The sequence below is a fragment of the Uranotaenia lowii genome, chromosome 3 (genome assembly GCF_029784155.1).
Source record: "Uranotaenia lowii strain MFRU-FL chromosome 3, ASM2978415v1, whole genome shotgun sequence".
In the NCBI taxonomy this organism is placed as follows: Eukaryota; Metazoa; Arthropoda; class Insecta; order Diptera; family Culicidae; genus Uranotaenia; species Uranotaenia lowii.
The window spans coordinates 149,441,832-149,464,410 of record NC_073693.1 but is presented as its reverse complement, the minus strand read 5'-3'; the positions used below and the strand labels follow the sequence as shown (position 1 = coordinate 149,464,410).

The following is a 22,579-nucleotide window of genomic DNA, read 5'->3' as shown; positions in this document are numbered from 1 at the left end:
ATTTTTTTTTTTTTACTTTTCCTAAAATGAGGAGCTCTATTATTTCTCCTTTTTAGATTTTTGAATAGGGTAACCTGAGTCACCCAGCAAAAAATGACAATAAGTCGGTTAGGGTCATATAGACCCAGATTATTGTTTTGCTTATAAAATGAAAACTACTGAACCGATTTCCATAAACTATACCATTTTGAAATTTTTCTAATGTCTGCTATTAGATGATTTTTGGAAATTTGGGTTTTGATTTTTATGGTCTTCAGAAATCGACCTGAAAGCCAAAAAGTCGTTAAAAATTGGTGTTTAACGCATTTTATTGATTGCAATTGTATTGAAAAATTTGTATTGATATGAATCCAGAATCCAGATAGATAGGAGCTCATATTGAAATAATGAAAACGCTCGGTTTTTCAAACCACAGCTGGTTATTTGAATAGTTGAAAAAAATCCAAAGATTTTATAAACATTATTTTATGACAATCATGGAATTTTAATTTAAAAGTTTGTTTTTTTTTTCTGTTCAATTACATTTATTTCAAATCGAAAGTGATTTTTTTAAGGGAAGAGACTGAAAGGGTGACTACTTTGAGAACTAAATCATCGAATTCCAACATATTGGCGAACAAATGTGAGGTTCATCGATTTTGATTTACGCTTTTCGATTCACTGCGCACAAATGTTTTAAATCTTTAAATTTATTCATCCAATTATATTATTGGAATGAAAAAATACCCTTTGATTAGCTCTAGAATATAAAATGTGCTTATTTGTTCCATTTTATGTCGAAATAAGCACAGCGTACTCCGGAAATCTATCATTGTTTGTTTTTCGCAGTTCATAGTAAGATAAAAAATTGCAAGAAAAATCTAGTAGTTTTTGATTTATTTTGATGTTCTTGCAAAATAAATTACTTATTATCCCAGTTTTATGAATATTTTCTAATTACTAACAAAACAATGCAATGGTTTTCAAAAAAAAAAGTCACTGATTTTTCAGTTTTTCTTAAATTTGCATTTATGGCATATGATATTGGAAACCAAAAACTTTTATTACTTAAAATGAATCTTTACAGCTGACATAGTGAAATTTCATTATTCTAACCAGTATAGTTACGATCGTTGTTAAAAACGCTACCATTTTCTGGCCCTTTTGTCTTTAATATCTATCTGTCAGTCTGTATGTCTGTTCCCTATAGACTCGAAAACTACTGAACCGTTCAATTTAAAAAAATTGTAAGAGTTTATGGGGTCAGAGATGGATGATAAAATTCTCGATGGATTTTTTGTTCCAAATTGGTAAACATAAGCGTTTAGACATTATTGACTAAGATTTATTGAATTGACAAATATAATTTTACAATATATCATTGTATTGATAGACGCTTCCAATTTTTATGTTGCTCCTATTTTGATTTTGGAATTCACTCTTCAGTTGTCAAAATGCCGTCCAAGGAAGAAAATCAGCGTATCAAAATTAGACCAGTTCTTGATTTTTATTCTGAATATGGAATTTTGAACAAATAAAAATTTTGAAGTTTGTCATGTGGCATTAGACTGAGTCGATTTGGGGTCATTTTTGAATCTCTCAAACCCTGGTGTCTTAAAAGCTTTGTATTGGTTCAAAACTTATCCATGATTTTTCGCCGAATTTTAAAGTAACTTTTACATGAGTAAATTTGAACTTTTTTGTTTGTATGAGGAAATAGAATATTTTGTACTGAAAAATCAACATCATTTTTGATTCTTCTGTGGAACTGAGCCAGCTTATGGTTTTTAAACTCTCTCAAGTATATTTTCCGCTGAACAACTTTGTCGAAGATCGTATCTTCGTATCTCATAAGGCGAAAAAGTTATTAGCTGTTCAAGAGAGGTATGTATGTCTTTTGGCATCGATAAACTATAAATTCAATTGACATCACTTCTGGGTGCCCAGCGAGGTATTGCATGACTACCATGCATGGAACATTCGCAAGGCCCCAGCAGTAATGTTTATTGAATTTATAGTTTTTCAATGCCAAAAGACATGCCCCTGTTAAACCGCTTATAACTATTTTTGCCTAATATAATAAGATGTTACTGTCTTGAACAACGTTTATCAGCGGAAAATTTCCTTGAGAGAATTTATAAATTAGCACAAAAATTATCAGCTGGCTTAGTTCCTTAGAAGAAACGAAAATGATGTTGATTTTTCAGTACAAAATAATAAATTTTCCCATACAAACAAAAAAAGTTCTAATTTATTCATGTAAACGTTACGTAAAACATCTGCAAAAAATCATGTACCTATATAAGTTTTAAACCAATACGAAGCGTTTTAGACCCCAGGGTTTGAGAAATTTAAAAATGACCCCAAATCGACTCAGTCCGATGTGGCATACTGTTAAGCTAATGATAAACTTTTGCTTGGAGCGAGTGAAATTTATCTTGTTTAAATCTTGAAATAGTTAAGTAATTTAAGTAAGTAGTTTAAAGGTCCGTACAAAATCAGATTTTGAAAATGCTACCATCGAGTCTAGAACTGTCGATGAAACGAAATATTATATTAATTTTTAACTATGAATTCAATAGAATCAACAACACTGTTGATAATAAGCAAAAATATAGATATTTCAACCTAAGTAAATGTACTCTTGTTATTTGCTCAAAACTTCACATTTGGAGCAAAAATCAAAAACTGTTATTTATTCTGAGATTATTTTTGAATTTCATTTCTGGATTCTGCGGCCGATTTCAAATTAAAAACTTGGGTCAGTGAATAAAACAGTAAAATTTTTACTCAGATTAAAATCAATCTTTGGTATGATAAATTTGATAATTTGTAGTGCTATTTTCAGCCAATTACTCTTATTCTAAAATTTAAATTGTGGGTTTTTCATTTATTGATTACTACACCCAAAATTCAGCCTCTGTGCCAATGGCGTGTAGTCAATTACAAAGCATCATTGGTACAAGAAGATAACGCGATCGGTGCTGATTCGATTTGCTCCCACCGGCATTAATCTCCCAAGTTAACCGAATTGCGTATGTCTGAAAGAAACAAAATAAAACCGCCTTCACGTCCCTCCCTATCGCATCACAAGACGAAGAAGGATGGAAATAAATACCGGCCAACACCAGGCAGCCAGCGAACCGAGCACTGTGCGTGTGAATGTAGCAAAAGCAACAACAAAAACATCCTTCTAATTCAATCCCTTCAATCCACCGGCAAACAACCACAGCCGAGCTGTGCGTGTGTATGCAGTAAAAGCAACAAAACAAAAACATTCCTTCAATTCAATTTGCCGGCAAACAACCACGGCTAAGCTGTGCGTGTGTATGTAGCAAAAGCAACAACAAAAACATTCCTTCAATTCACCGGCTAACAACCACACCGGCCAAGCTGCCCGGCTTTAGCAGCTGTGTATATGTAGCGTGTGTATGTAATAGCAGGCAGTAAGCAAAGCACAGTTCTCATTCAATGGGTTTCCCTTTGCCTTCACTCCCGTTCCCTTTCCCGTTACCATCGCAAGACAAAGGACTACCTTGAAAGGCGGCCAAACGCCGGGAAGCCACCGCTATGCGATTTTTTGTGATTGTTCGGTGGCAGAAAGCCTATGACAAATATCCCTCGTCCTTTATGAAGCTCAAATAGCACACTGGTTAGGATGTCGGACTTGCAAGACGATATAATTGGTGATTTGAGTTCGACTCTCACTACGGGCGCTGTAGTTTATATTTTTATTTTCTTGTTTCTGGGATGAATTATCCAATAGGAAGGAAATCCCATAAAATGTTTTTCTTGTTTCGCTTGAATGTAGTGGTCATGCATCATTTTGGTTGGGAGCCGAGTCCTTATGCCAGTTACGGTTTTTCAAACATATCATCTTCGGCACAGTGCACATTTCAGCGCATTATCGGCACAGAGATTTGCTAAATAGGCATTGGATTTTTGCAACCTTTTCTATGGGTGCAGAGACCTACAATGGTTGGCAATCCACTCCGCTTGCAATAGTCTCTTCAGATTAACCCCAGATGTATTCCCTCTGAAATATATATAATTATTTATACAATGAAACACATCTTATCTGTCGGCAACTTATGGGATTCGAACCCAAAAGTTTTTCTTGCCGATACCGGGAATCGAACCCAGTACGCCTGGGTTACCAGACTCGCGCCCGCCTATCCACTAGACCAAATCAGCGCTAAAATTTTTATGATGAAATCTTATATATAAAAATGGAGGCGTATTCTTTGTAACACCATCACGTATGAATGGTCGGTCGGAACCAAGTGAAATTTGGTATCCGAGGGTTTTCGGGTCAGAAATGGTTTGTATAATCGTTTCGAGAATCTTCCTTTTTATTGAAAGAGGGTTCACATACAAAATCATATCCTCCTGCTATCTTATAAATGAAAATGGAGGCGTTTTCTTCGTAACACCATTACGTATAAACGGGCGATAGGAATTAAGTGAAATTGGGTATCCGAGGGTTTTTTGGGCCAAGATTGTATGTTTAATAGTTTCAGGAATCTTAATTTTTATGAAAGGGGGGCTCCCATACAAAATCAATCAAAAATGGGACACATCTCGAACAACTGGAAGACGATTTTCATAAAAACGGATTCATGAGCACAAAGAAGTTAAAGATGTGTAGATGAATTGAACATTTTCTGGCGATTTATCTAGTAACAGGTAAAACGAAGTTTACTGGGTCAACTAGTATGAATATAATTTTCAATTAAGAACCTTGATTTTGTAAGTTTTTCGTTTTAGCATGGATTTGCATCTATGAATTTTAATGAATGCTATAAATTATGCTTCAATTTTTTGCTTTTCTTGTGGTAACGGTTTCAAAAGATCATCTTCAACTCTTGTTTTCGTAAGAAATATATTGAAAGTGTTGTACTGGCAGGATAAACCTCTGGAAAAATTATATATCATATTGTTATATGGCTAAAATTTAATTGTAGTGGTCCAAAGCCTAAGACTAAGGACTGAAGATAATTATAATATGATTTTCGAACAAGGAACGCTGCTCAAGCCAAGCTCTTCCATTACAAGGTAATTGATAATATCAACTTCTATCATTCATCATGATAACAATATAATCATTCAAAATGGGCCGCAGTAATTTAATGACGTGTGTATCAAACGAGCCTAAAACACACGTGCGGATATCCGCATATGAATGTAGTGCCTACCATTTTTGGCGCTAATAGCTATTTACCTTTAACGACCGTAAAATAAGCCGCCCCTAGCTAAAGTTATCCCGTTTAACCTGTGGCCTCAACCGAAAAACGACGCCTCGATTAGATTACCTCTCTACCGACTTACTACTGATGATGGCGCTCGAGCTCGTTGTCTATTTAGTTAATAACGGGCACCAGAATAATTAAGACTTACAGGTTAATAAACGGGTTTTCATTTGACATTTAGCTCTAGCTGGTATCATTCGGGTTAGCGACTTTTTGTTACTCAAATGGCAGCACGCGGAGCGCCAAAATAAGCTAAGTGGATTAGCGATTATGCTTTTCTTGCGGGGGGAAAAGAATTTGCCGCGTGCGCTAATCATTGACTCTCCAAGTTGGAGTTGAAATTGTGATGTTAAGTTCCTTCGAATGGGAAAAGAGATAGGAGAAAAGGCTAGTTGCGGATCAAACTGTTGTCAACTAGTTCGGTTCATGGCGGAAACCTCTCCGAGATTGCAATCAAAATATCATTTCCTCAACACTGCTGTTTGAAAGTTTGGCTCAGGTGTCCGTTATCTAGCCCCAGCTAAAGAGCCTTAATTTTCTTGTGCTGTTGCCGAATTAATGAACTGTAAAAGTCAGATTTTAGGTGATGATTGATTGCGTTTCCGCTTTTATTCTGAGAGTTATCTTTTACGACAAACGAATTTGGAACCTATTAATTATCGCCAGTTTCCTGTTTCGTAGCCGCTCATTTGGGGCCAAGTTGGGTTCAAATTAGCGGTATTTTGTTTTAGATGTTTCTGGGACCGATGTAACAACTCTATTTGGATCGGAGCTGGTTCATTACAAAAGCTGGTTCAAGATATTTATTGCCACTGTTGATGAAACGCATACGAGAAGCCTGAAGAACTAGATACTGAGAAGTTTCTTTGATAAGTTTAGGAAATCTTCATGTTTAGGCTGATTTGTGTTATTCCTTTGAATAAAATTGTATGCACCAGAAGAGAATTTGGAACATCAACGTACTTTAGACTTACCAATGAACTCTCACTTTTTTGTATAATTGTATTTATACTTTTCCAGTAGTAAGTATTAGGAAAATTGGTTCACGTCGTAGGTATATTATTGTAGAAAGTGAATTACTCTTTTTTTTTTGCGATTTCATATCGTTTCTACTGTTTACATTATGTGATTAAAAAAAAGCATGACTTACCTTAAGCAGTTGAATTAAGATTTGCCAAGTCCGGTTGTTAAAAACAAAATTCTGAAAAAAGAGAGATCAATTGTTAGTTTGACAGTTGTGAGGAAATAAATGAAAAAATGTATGAAAATTTTCTAAGCTTTACAAAAAATGGTTTTGGAATGTTCAAGGGTAAGGAATTGCAATCCAAAACTAAGAAGTGTTTTACTAACATTCCTTATTTTTTCCTCAATGTCTACTAGGACGTAGCCGGCGACATTATTGATCATTTTCAAAATGAGAGCATTAGTTTTGCACAATGAGAATGAGCTGTTAGTCCCCATCACTATTCTGTTGGCCTTTGATGGCCTCGGTCAATCACGAAGTAGCAACAATTGGCGATGTGGAACTTGTTCTGCATAGCTACACCAGTGATCATGCATTTCGAAATGCGTGAGCTGAAAATGTATTGATCAAAAATAACAAGGAAATTATCTTTTAACTAGAATATCTTATTAAATTGCATTCCAAGTTTAATGTTTTAAGGTTTAGAGTGCCCCAAATGACCTGACTTTTGAAAAAGTTGCGCTGTAGGCTGAAATCGATCCTAGGCTTAGTACAAGATCTCATGCCAAAGCACGAGAGATTGTGCCCTAGCTGAGTCTTCTTCGCGCTGCTTATCTAAAGTTAGCTCTCTCTGTGCACCCGAAGATGACATTCTAGTGATTGGTGACTTCAATTGGCCCGGTTTGAAGTGGTGCTCAAACCATGGTAACTTTTTCTACCCGGATCCAGTACGCTCAACTTTTTCGACCCTATAGAACGTCATACTAGACTCTCCGAGTGCAGCGACTTTGCGGCAGTGTGACAAACGAAAACTGTCGTATGTTGGATCTCTGCTTTGCCAGCGATGGGACTCGTGTTCCATCCGTTGTTTGAGCTCCTGTTCCGCACGTTAAAGCGGTAGGTTCTCCACCATCCTGCTTTACTGGACTTGCTCGATGTCACTAAATAGACTTGCTCCTGTCGCAAAATTAGCACCTTTCTATCTTGACTTCAAGAACGCCGACTTTGACGAGATTTCTCGTACCCTGGTTTCCATAGACTGAGAATCTGAGCTCAACTTATCTGATCCCAACGCTGCGGCCGAAACCTTCTCGCACATCTTGAATTACGTTACCGATCGTCACGTGCCAAAACACACAACTAAAAAGAATGTATGGACTCCATGGATCACGACTAAACTACGACGACTAAAGACGGCAAAGAGATGTGCCCTTAGAAATTCTAACAAATCAAGGTCCTCCTACACTAAGGACATTTATCGTAGACTAAACTCGGTTAACAAAAAAGTCAGCAAACGTTGTTACCAAAACTATCTAGCTCGAGTTCAGCGTGATCTCCAGTCCAAGGCAAAATCGTTTTGGAAACACGTTAGAAGTCAGCGGAATGAACTGGTCTGTCAACCCAAATGTTTCTGGATGACAATACGCCGAAATCTGATCGTGGAGTCTGTGATCTCTTTGCCGAAAAAAATCTCGGCTATCTATAATACAGCGTCGACATCCCCTGGACATTTGGATAGTGCAGTCAGGAATACTGCGCCACTGGGCTTCTCTATAAATAACATTGTGGTTGAGGATGCAGCCATCCTAAAAGCAGCAGCTAAGCTCAAAAATTTTTCTCTACGGGTCCGGATGGAATAGCTGCTACTTTTATTAAACGTTTCATGCCTGTTTTGCTGACTCCTGTTAGGCTTGTTTTCCAAGCTTCGCTTGACAGAGCTACCTTCCCCTCACAGTGGAAGGAGGCTTACATGTTTCCAGTGTATTAAAAATGTAACAGGAGAGATGTCAACGACATCAACACGGATTCATGCCCAAGCGCTCCTCGACAACTAACCTTCTGACATTTACATAAACATTTACATGTGCATAAAAGTTTTGCTGCGAAGTCTCAACCCGACGCTATTCACACACATTTGTCTGCATCATTCGTCAAAGTCAAACACAATATTGCTATTGGAAAGCTCGAACGTCTGGGTTTCTGTGGAACTTTTCTTGACTGATTCCAGTGCGACCTAACTGGACGTAAATTAACAGTTCGCACGGGGGGCTCTTTCTCCAGACAATTCTCTGCTTCATGTGATGTGCCTCAGGGAAGCCATTTAGGGCCGATTATCTTCTTAATCTACTTCAACGATGCGCTCTCACTCCTCGACGGCCCAAAGCTATGCTATGCTGACTACCTAAAACTACATATTTTACTAAATCAACGGCCAGGACGATAACAGAATGAGGCCGAGCCAATCGAGGCTATATAGCGGCGCTTCTTGCAATTCGCCCTTAAAAACCTGCCTTGGCAAGACTCGTTTCACTTGCCAAGCAATGAACATCGATGCCGTCTTATAGACATTGACACACTTCAAGCCCGCAGAAACGCAGCAAGAGCTTCCTTCGTAGCCAATCTTTTGACATAGCGAATTGACTGCCGCACGCTCCTGGAAGCCATTCCTCCAAGTGTGCGACCCCGTGGACTTAGAAACCAAGATCATCGATTTTATGTTATTCGATTGAACAATTATTAAGCTATTTAATAGCGATTTCATTGGTGTTATGAAAACATTCTACCGTTTTTCTTATCACTTTGACTTCGACGTTTCAAGAGATGTTTTCCGTGGTAAAGTTTTAAGTGTATTGAGAACCCTGTACTTAGACTTAGTACTCTTTTTAAATTTATTTTTAGTTATTATTTATACCAATATGTGTTCCGTTGATTTGTAAAAAGAATAAATAAAATGTCTCAAAATACTGTACAATCTCTGGCTCTTTGAGCGACCCTTTCCCGTGATCCGATCTGGCCCAAATTTAGCATGAGGTCTTGAATGAGCCTGGGATTAATTTTAGCCTGCAGCGCATAGCATTCCACAATTTTGTAATTTATCATACAAATTTGGGGCAGTCTTGGATATGAGTAGTCAAACAAGCTAAGTTAAGGTAATAGATAAAAAAATATAATAGAAAGGAACCATAAATGCCATTGACAGTAGAGATTCCAAAGGAAGTTTTTTTTTCTAAGCTTACAAGGAGCGCCAATTCAGGTACCATTCAGGCCTTCCAATAGTGTCATATAGTATTTACAAAAATCATAATAAAAACGTATTCCTTTCAAAAAATCAAAGATTGATATTTTTTTAATTTGGCTCGTTTCTAGGAAAACTGTTCCCGAGACAAAAAAAAAAAAATAAATTCCATTGTTCCATTCGAACTTTTAAAGAATATTTGAACAAAACGAAAGTACATTTTTGGTGTTCTTCCGCATCGAAGCAGAAAGAAAACTTTAAGTTGCGAACAGCTCAAAAATGTTTCAAAGTGATGCCAGTAATATTTATTGATCGATAAGTCGCTGAAAATGGTAACTTCTCAAAGTCCCAAGTTAATGCTTGCTTACTCAAAAAAGCTAAAGTTGGTGTTTCATCGTCTGTTTATAGCTTATGGAAAAAAATCGTTAGGTTAGGCTTGCCAGATGGTTTTAAAAAAAAAGCGGGATATTTTGGGAAAAAAAGCGGGACATAGCCGAAAAAAGCGGGACATTTCAAAAATTTGTTAGAAAAAGTCATGAAATGTATGCCCAATATAAGTATGTTTTTTTGTTTTTTTTTTTTTAATGCGGTGCTTTTTAAGTTGAGTATAAAGTTATATAACTCGATCATGGAGGCATAGTTCAGTGGATATTTCATTTGCTTTCCGAGTCAACGTCTATGCTTTCAAATCTAGGAGTAAACATCGAACAAAGTTGAAGCTTTTCAATAGCCTTCCGTTGGTCTCAAAGTGCGAATGATACAAAGACGTTAAAACAACATTGATTCTAACAAATCTAATTAATTTTAATTCTAATTAAATCAATGATGAAAAATTATCTGCATTAGAAGCGGTCTTATTTGTTTTTAAACATGTTAAGATATTTTCTTGATTCTTAACATACTTGCGATTGAATGTCATGACAAAACAAATACTTGGATAGGTTGAACAATGTAAAAGGGTATTCACTGATTTTTATTATGGATTGTTTTTAAACTTAAAATTTTCTGGTTTGTGGAAAGAGTATTATTATTTTACATAGCATAATTTTTATTTCACTGTAAAAGTCACAAAAGCTTCGTTTCAAGATTGAGAAGATCTCTAAATTACAAAAATCAAATGAACCATTTTCCAGAATCCATTTAAGCAAGTGCGAAATCAGTGTGTATTTTTGCAAATACTAAAAAGCTACAAGTTTCGCCATGCAGCAAATAGATATTTTTGCAACAAGTTGCGAAAAGTGGATTTCTTCAACATACCGTCAAACGGGGCAACATGCAAAAGCTTAGGTTAGATGCAACATTTGTATACCACAACACTCATTCAATTTTTATTTCAATATACTGTAATAAAGTTATCATTGAATGATAACGAATTGATGATGACATAGTTTTTAACATCTTGAAAGAGTTTTTCAAAGTTTATGATTCTTATAAAAAATTTGAAAAATCGAGCAATAAATGTACAAATTTTTGCATTTTTCGATGCCGTAAAAAACTTTACCCAGTATGAGGGATTGGCTTAATGATATCACCTTCAAACTTTATATTGCTTTCATTGACCTATTCCAACACTGTTGGAGTAAAAATATTCTTCGGACATTCACCAATTTTTTTTTAAATAAATATTTTTATAATTCACTTACCAGTCTGGGGCAAACGGCAACAAAATGAAAATCAGAACTAAACCTCAAAAATCTCGTTTCTATATGCAGGGATATGATTATTTTGCATTATGTGTTTGTTAACATTCAAATTTCATCCATCCTAAGATTTATTTTCAAGATTTAAGCTAATAGAATATTTGAAGTATTTTTTACCCCTAAATGTATGCAGCAAATTTACACTTTTTCCTTAAAACATTTTTGATAGAAAAATGTAAAATTTAATTCGAAGAAAAAAAAATTACTGCAATTGGTGCTTTATGCATTGTGACATCACAAATGACAATCACAAATCACAAATAACAGAGTTTGTTGCAACTTACCCCTTTTTCTAAGAAGGGTGAAAATCGCATGTTTTTGAAAATTTAAAAATAACTGGTAAAAGCAATAATTTTTCAGACTACGTCAATTTGGTGTCCCATCAACCTTAAAACTTTTGATGTACAAGAGGAATGATTATCTCTAGGCATTAAGATTTTAGAAGCCATTGAAGTTGAAAAATGTTGCATGTTGCCCCAGTTGACGGTAATTCGTAAATTTATTCAAAAAAGGTAAAGTTGGGTAATTACGTCGAGTGCTTAAAAATCGAGTTTTGCAATGAGTTGAATACACAATTTAATGAAAATTAGAAAAAAATACTTGAACAATCATTAATTAACCAACAATAAAAGCATCCTAACAAATAACAACATAGGATCGGCCATGCCTAAGAATGAAAATTTATAATGGAGTAGGTCGTGAAGTGTTCTTTTCGACACTAAGTTCAGTACTGGAACGTAGCACTTTTTAAATCTGGTTTCCACCAGTTTAGAAAATGAGCTATATGGCGTGTCACAATGTGACACTGTCACATACTCAAAATCTAAAAAAAATCATTTCAAAAGAAACAAGGGTTCAACGAAAAAGCAAGCATCTTATTTGTGTGATGTTTATTCAAACAAACAAAAGTCGCGTTTTTACTAAAAGATGGAACTCCGAAGTCCAAATTTGGCTAAGAAAAATTTTACGGGAGCTTTAGGTGGCTCTTGTCACTTAAAAGTTACTTGATTATCTACATTCAGTTCATTCTACGGTAGTGTTTTGTATCAATGGAATTAAAGATCAATGTCTTGATTCTATGAAAAATGAAGATATCCAGATCAATCGTCGAATCAGCTTAGTTGCACAATCAAAACTTCTGACCATCAGCACTAGTCGAGAGTTTTGCAGCATTAGCATGGTATTGAAACCCAAATCACGATTTTCATTTATCTGGTCCTGGGTAGCCATCACACTAGTTCCTTATATGGAAATCGTCGGCCAAGTGGCTGGTTGACTGAACAACATCGTTCAAAGAGCTCTCAGCTGCCATAGCCTGCTTTTGGGGGGTGACTATGCATGAATGGATAACAGACTCTGTCCAAGTAGTTCCGACATCTTGCCCTTCAAGTCCTATTATAACTTCCAAGCAGCATGCCTAACTTTTAACTCTCTGGGTGGCTGCCATGAAGGAGAGCTACGAGCTCGTAAATAGTTTAGTCTCCAATAGAGCGCGACAAATCTGAATCGAAACCGTTCAAACTGAGGGAAGGCTTCTGTTTATGGAAAGTGCACTCTTTCAGGTGACAAGGTGTCGAGGGTGTTTTCGCGAGAAGTGATACTGTTTAAATAGAACAAAAAATACTAATACATTATGTAGTGTATTTAGAAGGTACATTTTTGAAAAATTTTGTGGGATATATAGTTGACGATTATTCAAAAAAGTTAATTCGGTATGTATTGTCTCAATCGTCGCTGTAAGTTTGTCAAACGTATCGGTTACAACGTGTACTGTATACAAGCTAGAGAAATGTGAACCGACGAGAAGTTGCGATACGTGTAAATTGTGAAAGGTCGAGATGTTCGAGTGCCTTTTACTTTTCGGCGCTTGTATGTTCGTTACATTGTTGCCGATCCGATGTTTCCAATCATAAACACAGCAAATTAACACCAATATTATGTAGCTGCAGCAAGAGGGAATAACTCAATCTTCCAACCACGACCGTGATTAATCGGTTGATAAAAGTCAATCACCAACAACCAAAGACGCTAGAGGGCTAGAGGTAGGCCCATCTACCAAGGTACTGCACCCGAACCCCGGCCATAAAATCGGGCAATAAAAAGCTGATTTTTAAGGCCCATCAATTTATCGGACGCGGAAATCGAGCCCAGAATTGGAAGAAAGCTTCAAACGGTTGTTAATGCATCTTTAATGCTGGGTTGTGTTGACTTCGGATGCGTTGCTGCTTGTCAAAAGTGTGTCGGATTTTTTGTGGCTTAATTCAAACCTCTAAGTCGTTGTTGTGCGGAATGATTTCTGTTTTAATTTCCTTGGCCGTCGTTGGCAATGAAGAAGAATATTGGTAGAAATAACGCATCAAAGGAATAGAAATTAGCTTAAAAGCAGTGTGTGATGTTTCTTAGACAATTTCAGAGTATGATATAAAAAAACATACAAAAAGTCGTAGTTCTGAAATAGTATTGCTATAAATTTCGAAAGATTGATTAAACAAACGATTAAGTAGAGTTTCTTTGAAAAGCTTTAAGAAATGTATACTGTTGAATATGTTGAAATATGAGATTTAAAATTATTATTTTTTCAAGTTAGGTATCTGTTTCTCTGCATTTTTTCAAAGAAAAAATTCGGATAAATTCTTTGTTATTTTTAAATATCTATACAAGCTGATCCGGTGTGCTTTGCTTTACCTCCAAAAAATATCAAAAAATAATTTATTTATGATTTTATTTTCGTAGGCATCATTCTGAATCAAAGCTCAACAGTATTCATGAAAGGTATGTTTTTGTATGGAAGCCTCCCTTTCTCTTTCTCATCCTTTTCTGCTGGAAGGAGGTAGAAGTCATTTCTTCATATTAAATGTTTTCAAATTTCATTATTCAACTCAAACCTTATATCGAAACGAAAGATGTACCGAATATTCAATCGGCCGAAATCCATCGAAAAACTATTAAGCCGAATAATCGGCTCACCGAATAGTTGAGCCAAGTATTCGGCCCAATAGGCCTACTTATTTTTTTCCAATTTTATACACTAACAGACTTGTCAAATTTTTCAACTGATATTGGATAATTTCTAAAATATCCTAAAGCAATGTTGGAAAATCTACAAAATCATCAAAAACTTATGGTTTCAGTTAAAGATCTTAATTGTATTCTTGTACTGTAGATGTATAATTTGATTCCAGTTTTTTTTTTCATATATCCAAGCTTGTCCATTGATCCCATAAAGGCCCGATATTATTTGAAATTTTCTGGATTTTTCCCGGGTTTATTCAAATTATTTGCTAAATCAAATAAATACTAATGTTTATCCTATGATTTTTTTCATATTTTGTGTTTCAAAACGATTTATTAGAGTAAATTTTAATATAAACATATATTTTTCTTTAACCCTGAAATACGGTTTTAGCACTGCTGATGTGTCGATGAAAACATTAAATTTTTAGTAATTTAGTTCCTTTTTTCCCTTTGTAAGGAGTGTATCGAATGGGCCTTCTACTTACTAACGCGTGAACGCGCACAACTGTGCTCACCTGTATGTAGCATATTGATCTGTCAAGAGTGAACCAGTGCTTTGTTTACGTTTGAAACATTCGTTTCTCCCAAAATGTCGCGAATTAAAAAAGAAGTTATAATTCAGGTGATGGACACTTGGATGCGAGAGAAGTGCATCTCGATGAATGAAGTGGCGAAACGTTTCTGCATTCATCCGGCGAGCGTAAAATCCATCATCTACAAGTTCGGGGAACACTATACTTTCGATGATTTGCCAGGAAGAGGCATAAAACCAGGGCCATCTGACTGAAATCTGGACCGTAAGGTAATCAACCTCATCAACCGGAATCGATCGGAATGGTACTGCGGATCAAGAAGCGGAACAACCTGAAGACATACAACAAGCAGAAAGTGTCCAAACAAACGGCTGAACAAAATCACGAGCCAAATCCGGAGCCCGGAAGCTGCATCATCGAATTTTGCAGAAGCCAGATGCGTGCATTCTCATGGACGATGTAACTTATGTAAAAGAGAATTCCAGTACTCTTCCGGGACCACAATTCTACACTGAAGCTTTTGGGGAGGATGTGAGTGACCACGAGAAATCGATTGAGGTGGAAAAATTTGGCCAGAATGCGCATGTGTGGCAGGCAATCTGCTCCTGCGGATTGAAGTTGCTTTACAAAAGGAACAATAAATGCCGATATCTACCAAAAGGAGTGTTTGCAGAAAAGGTTGCTAACACTATATAAGAAGCATACGACTCCACCTTTGTTCTGGCCGGATTTGGCGTCATTCTACTTCGCTTAATCCACTCTTAGATGGTTTGAGGATAACGATGTAGATTTCGTTAAGAAAGATATTAACCCAAATATTGGGCTATCGTCAAGAGAGTTTTCCAGAAGGATGGTAAGGCAAACAGGACCATGGCGGTTTTCAAGAAAAATTTGAATGCTGCGGCCAAGAAGTGTGATCAATCAGCTGTACAAAACCCATCGTTTTTTTTTCGATTATAGTCGTTTTACCATCTATATGGCATTCGCGACTTTATCAACGTTGCAGTTGGCGGATCGTTATTGAAAAACTTATCCGGTACAACTGTGTTCGATGTTTACTCTTGGGCTCGAACTTGCGGACATCGGCTCAGGAGACAACAGACTTGCCAACTGAGCTATATCACAAGCCCACAAAACCTAATGAAACAATTCCAAAGTCCGTCGAAAGTCCGAGAATATTACCAATATTACTTTTTTACTTGTATTTATTTCTAAACTGTAAGAATAAGCTTTTTAAAACACTTCCGAACTGTTTCTTTGTTTGAATCATCAATAAAATCAACGCAATGAAAAACAAAATGTGTTTATAACTTATTTTCGTACAATCCTTGTGTTTGAGAATAATGCCTAGATTCTGTTGAGATAAGCTCTTTTTTTACAATTTTTTCAACAATCGTCCAGACCCAGTCGGGTGGATTCGTTTGGTTAAAAATATGGTATTCTTAAAGTTAAGGATCATCATTTTTTTTCAACTATTTTGAAGACATATAGCTAAAATTTGACATTAACGACATTTATCTGACTCAATATAAAAAAAGCAATTTCAAATATTTTGGCATCTGTTTTAACATGGATTGCCCTGATTTCACTGGAACCCAATCTCTTTGGTGGTAAACGTCCTAGAAGCGACATTTCATCTATTGGTGACATTTTGAAAATCAAAGAGACCTCTAATTGATGAAAGATCTGATGTATTATACATGTGGTTGAAAATAATCGCTTTTTTTTTTTTTTTTTTTTGTAGCGGCCCACCACACTCCCCCACACCAAAAGGCTCAATTGAGCCCCCTGGTAATGGACGCTACTGTTCTCAGCACGTCTGGTAGCAAAACAAAGAAACTTCAACGCGAACAAAATTTTAATCATGCTGAGAACACAAAAGTTTATTATTTACTGCGAGGAAATGTATACTATAATTAAACAAGATTACGATAAGGATCTCAATGGAAGAAAATTTCCTTTAAAGAGATCCATTTCTTTTTTTTAATAATGTTAACTAATTAAATATTATGCTAGATTTACTTAAGTTTACTTATTAATAGTTAAAAATACGACAAAAGAAAACTACGATGCTACAAAAACAAACAAAATTTGATTAAAAAAAACTGGTTGTTGATCGACTTTTTTAACGATTCAATTTTTCTTTTAATAACTGTACTACTTTGACTTTAAACATGGAACGGTTGTTGATGGTCTTTATTTCAGTAGGTAAAGCGTTGTATATTGTAGGTCCTATAAAAGAAATTCTTTTTTGCCCTAAAGATGTCATGGATCGGCTTCGTTGCAAGTAATTATTTTGACGGGTATTGTGGGTTCTTAATCCCGTAGTAAAATTTAGGTTTTGGTTATTGCTACTCGAGTGTATATTATCATGAACATATATAACGGTTTGCAAATTACAGAGTTCGGTTATTGGAAGAATGTTGTGCGTTCCCAGAGAGTATAGCTGTTGGGTTGGAAAAAGCAGGGGTAGTCTGAAGATGTTTTTCAAACATCTATTCTGTAGGGTCTGAAGTTTTTGAAGATGTGACAAGGAGGCTCTTCCCCATATCAAAATAAGATAGTTTAGATGAGACTGAATAAATGCATAGTAAAACTTTAAAAGAACATGTTGGGGCACTAAGTTTCTTAATTTCCACAAAACACCGCAAAGAGGAGAAATTTTTTTTACTAGGTTCTCTGTGTGACAACTCCAAGAAAGTGTTTCATCCAAGAAAATTCCTAAGTACTTGAAGTAATGAACTCTCTCAATAACAATTCCATCCATAATTGGGTCATTATTTGATAGTATTTTTTTATGTGAAGAACGAAACAACATATATTTGGTTTTTGAATAGTTTAGAGAAAGCAAGTTGCATTTAAAATATTTTGATAGTAACTTCAAATCATTTTCAATTTGTTGAGTTATAACATTCGTTGATGCAGCTGAATAAAAAATAGCTGTATCATCAGCAAATAATCGAGCTGTGCCTTTCAGTGGTAAATTACAAAGATCGTTTACATACAAAAGAAAAAGTAACGGACCAATGTTGCTTCCTTGGGGTACACCAATATCAATGTTTCTCAAATCGCTTCTAGTATTTTCGATCGCTACAAATTGTTTCCTTCCCGATAAATAACTGCGAAGGATGTTGTTAGCAGCACCTCTTATTCCGTATTCATTCAATTTGGACAATAATATGTCGTGGTTTAGTGTGTCAAAGGCTTTTTTAAGATCCAAGAACAAAGCACCAACGATATTCTTTGAATCAATTTTTGAAATAATAGAATCAACTAACTCTGTGATAGCAATTAGCGTACTCGATCCAGGTCTGAAACCGTACTGCAATTTGTACAGTATATTTTCCTGATTTAAGAAATTTTCAATTCTATTCATTAGAAGTTTTTCAAAAACTTTGCTAAAAACACTTAAGGTTGAAATTGGACGGTAATTATTTACGTCATGTGGATCACCTGCCTTAAAAATGGGAATAACTTTTGCAACTTTAAGACAATCCGGATAAACTCCTGTCTCTAACATGTGATTAAAATATTGCATGAGTATACCAGAGAAAATTTCGTTGTTATTTTTTAACGCATCTACAGGAAATCCATCAGGTCCACGACTCTTTTTATTTTTAAGAGATAGAATTACTAGTCGAACCTCGTTGACACTAGCTGGACGTAAAAATATTGTATTTTGTACACTATTAATATGCGACAAAGGATCACTGCCGGGATCAGATGGGATTTCATTAGCTAGTTTTTTCCCAATCGTAGAAAAATGTTTGTTAAATTTTTCACAAATCTCAGAATTGTTTGTTGTTACGCCTTCTTCATCAGAAAGATTTATTGGAGCGGTGATTTTATTTTTACCAAGGAGTGTATTTATGTTTTTCCAAAGCTTTGAATGTGGAGTATTGTTTAACAATCGCTCGTAATATTGTTTTTTACATTCTTGTTTTTTAAAGTTTAGCTTTTTGTTTATATGATTCAACATTTCTTTGAGTTGGACATTATCGGGATGTCGTTTACAACGTTTCAAATGGTTATTTTTTATTCTAATCAGTGTCCAAAGGTCTAGTGACATCCATGGACAATAATTGCCTTTTAGTTTTACCTTTTTATTGAGTGTTTTAGTAGACATTGAGAGAAAACGGTTGTAAGTTGTTGTAATGTGCTGTAGGCCATCATTAACATTTTCTGGTAGTTGAATATTATTTAGATAATTTCGAAACAAATCGTTAAGTTTGGAATGATCAATAATTTCTTTCTTCAGAATTGTTTCCTTCTTATCACATAACAATTTTAGGGATGTAACAATTTGTAAATGGTCACTTACATCTGTAAAAATAGTATCGTTTTTAAGTCGGTCTATGTCAATCTGCTTCGAAATAACGTGGTCAAGGATATTTTTAGTTTTTGGTCTTGTTGGAAAAGTATTTGTGCAAGCATAACCGAAAGATTCTAAAATTGATTTATATTTCATCACAGTGTTTAAATTAACTAAATTCACGGGGATATTAAAGTCACCAACAATAAGACTCGAATGGTTAACAGGAACAGATGCTAATAAGGATTCAATTTCATCACAAAACAGGTTAAACGAGAACGCTGGTGGTCTATAAATACCATGAACACTGAAAATTTGACCACTCAGACATATTTCAACACTTATTCTATGAAAACCCTCAACAACTTTGTTTTCAATTTCTTTAAATTTCAAATTCGTTTTAATATACATCACTAAGCCTCCATATGGTTGATCACGACATGAAAATATTCAAAAACATAAGCGTTATTAACATGGAAGAAGTAGAAGAAAAATGAAATTATTAATTTCTATGAAAAACTCAACGGAATATTCGACCAAATACTCGACCGAATATTGGTTTGGCCAAATAGTTGATGAGGTGAATATTCGGTATTCGACCGTTAGCCGAAACCAACAATTCGGTACATCTCTAATCGAAACATTAAGAACTCATCCCTGGTTCGACATTTTTTAAGTCAGTTTTACAACAATTCAAAGGATGAAAAAGGTGAACATTAGATCCAATTATTAAATTACGATTATACTGAAATAGTCGTTCTCCTTCTTCTACTTATGGATGATGTTGCCAGATTGCCCGGTTTTATTTGGATTTTCCCGTAAATTTAATCAAAAATTTGTGTTGATAAATATTTAAATGATTGCGTTCAAAACTATTTTTTTTTAGTAAGTTTTATAAATATAATCTTGAAAAGTTTTATGGAAGCCTAAAATCTGCTGTTAGGTTTTCATAAAAAAACATTTTTTTCAAGTTTATTTTCTTTGGTTTTTTATATTTCTTGAGTAACTCTTGGGTTTTGACCAAATTTGCTCGGATATTGCTCAGTTTTAAGTTTATCAAATTTATAATCAAATGCCAATTGGCAAATATTGTTGCCAGGTTTTTAGATAAAATAGACAGGACTTGTCTGGCCCGGATGTTTTGGATTTCTGGATGGATACTTACATTTTTGTCAATCGTTACTACACGAATCTTAAGTTAACAAACATGAAACAAATAATAATTAATAATAAGTAAGTATGAGATTATTTTAAAAAAAATTCATAAAAATCAGTTTAAATCTATTTTTCTTATAACGGTTCCCTTTATTAAAAGGGATCACTTTTATGACCGTGCTTTTGTTAATTCGCTACAGTGTTGCCAGCTAATTTTAGTTCTTAGAATAACATTTTTTTAGCGAAAATTTGAAAATTTAGCTTGAGTTTTTTTTTTCGCAAATCTAAAAAAAAATTCTGAGGAAAATATGAGGAAATGCTATTTTTTCTTGAAATGGTTCTAAAAAATACACCATGATCAAAGGCTTTTAATTATTATTGAAAATTCAAATCATAAAGTAAGAATCTGGAAATAGGTTACTTTGGATGAAAAATTTCAATTCTAAATTCTGCCCTCATCTTTGACTTGTTGATTGTATTAATTCGAAAAAAAAAAACATTTTGATTAATCCTTGAGTTGAGCTCAAACCTCGGCAACGCATAGCTTCTAACTTCAGCTTTTTTGGACACTAAGTGGAAATATTTTTAAGCACTCTGTAGCTGTTCTACATTCTTTCTTCCGAAGTTTTTTTTAGACTTTGAATAATGGAAAACTGAATAAATCTGTATGAAATGTATGAATATGTGAATAATGTCGGAGAAACATATTTGAGTAACATTAGAAGGATTTCAAAACTATGAATTTTGTTAAAAGCGGTTGAAAAACAAGAGAGATATATTGGTTTAGTCAGGAGTGTCAAATGGACACTCCAGGGACTGAAACGGGTATAAATTTCAGGGACGGATGAAGGTTAAGGGTTTTGTAAAATATCATGAGAATTGACTTATGTCTGGCTCATTTAAACAGATACAAGAATTATATTTTTTTTAAACTTTGGACTAAGAAAGTCTATGTATATGCATTTATGAACTCTGAGCTTCTAAGCTTCTCAATTATTTTTCCTTTTTTATCGGGTCCCTACCACTGCGACCAGTTGTTAGATCTTTTGTGGTTTGTCCCCTATTTACTGTAGCTTATCAAGATAGATCACTCTGATTGATTACAGTAGTGTCACTTTCTTGTTGATCAGCATTTTACCAATTTGGATGAACAAAACGAATGAAGTTAACAACCTTATTGGAACCTAAAGAAAATAAATCAGAAGGTACTAAAATTCCTTTACCGAGTAGATTAGTTCTTTTTGATATAAGACAAGGGCATTCACATAGAAGGTGCTCCGATGTTTCCTTCTCAGCCTGACAAAAACGACAAATGTCAGATTGATATGTTCACATAAGTTTTAGATTATATCAACATTCACAGTGTCCTGTAATACATCCTGTAAGAGTTTTTAAATCTTTTTTGATTAAGTTAGAATCTTCTTCGATTTGTAAATATTTGGAACAATCATTCGCTTCGATTGTCTTGCTCCTCAATGTTTTTCCAGTATCGTTCAATCATGCTTTTATTCTAAATTTCTTATTTCGATTTTTAAAAAGCAACGAGACAGGCTGCAAAAAGGTTCAGGACCTAGGAACGGAATTGAAGAGCCTTGTCTAGCTAGCATGTCAGTTTTTTGTTGCCCTTCAATTCCGCAGTGCCCTGGCACCCAATATTAATTGAATTGTTCTGTGCAAGATTTACAAGTGCCTCAATACATTCCCATACCAATTTTGATGTACATTTAAATGATTTTAATGATTTAAGTGGAGCTTGGCTGTCTGAAAACATTACAATATTTACATGTTTGTATCTTTTTTTTAAACAAAGGTTTGTGCTTCGAGAATAGCGTAGATTTCAGCCTGGAAAACTGTCACCCATTTCAGGGCCGTAGGAAGAACCGACTCATGGGGGGGGGGTTTTGGTGACTAATTTTTTACCTATTTTTTTTTTGAATAAAAAAAATTTGAACAAATTATGTTTGTACCTACATATATGTTAATTCATTTTAAGTACTCATTAATAGTTTTCCTATGAAATTGTAACTTAAGAAAAGACACGAATGTCATGAGCCTTAAAAAAGTAACTTTTGAAAAGTGGTCCTTAGCCTAAAGGGTGAGCTAATTTTCGTTTCATAGAAAAATTTAGAAACAAAATGTGAAATTTGCTTTCATCGACGGTTAAAATTTTTCAATTTGTTTAAATACCTGGTAGATCAAAGTTATTTGATTTGAGCATAAGATAAGTTCTTTTTAGGGTAGCCTTCTATTTCTTAAAAAAATTTATTCTATACTTAAATCAAACAAGCCCAATCTTCTAAACTCTTATGCGAATTCCAAGATTCTATCCTTTGATGAAAATAAATAAAATTTTCCAAAAAAAACGATAAGAGATAAAAAAAATGCAAATCAAATTTGCTTGATGCAAAATTGAACTAAATTTATGATTTTAGTTTGA

The 22,579-nt window shown here is 34.8% G+C and overlaps 1 protein-coding gene across 1 annotated transcript in view; it reads right to left on the bottom strand.

The window, feature by feature from the left end:
• LOC129758599 (putative uncharacterized protein DDB_G0282133) overlaps positions 1 to 22,579 on the bottom strand; it is a 509,097-nt gene that overhangs the window by 345,637 nt on the left and 140,881 nt on the right. The window contains exon 3 of the mRNA XM_055756144.1: positions 6,379 to 6,429. The gene's annotated coding sequence lies outside the window, so the exon portion shown is untranslated. The remainder of the gene's footprint in view (positions 1 to 6,378; positions 6,430 to 22,579) is intronic.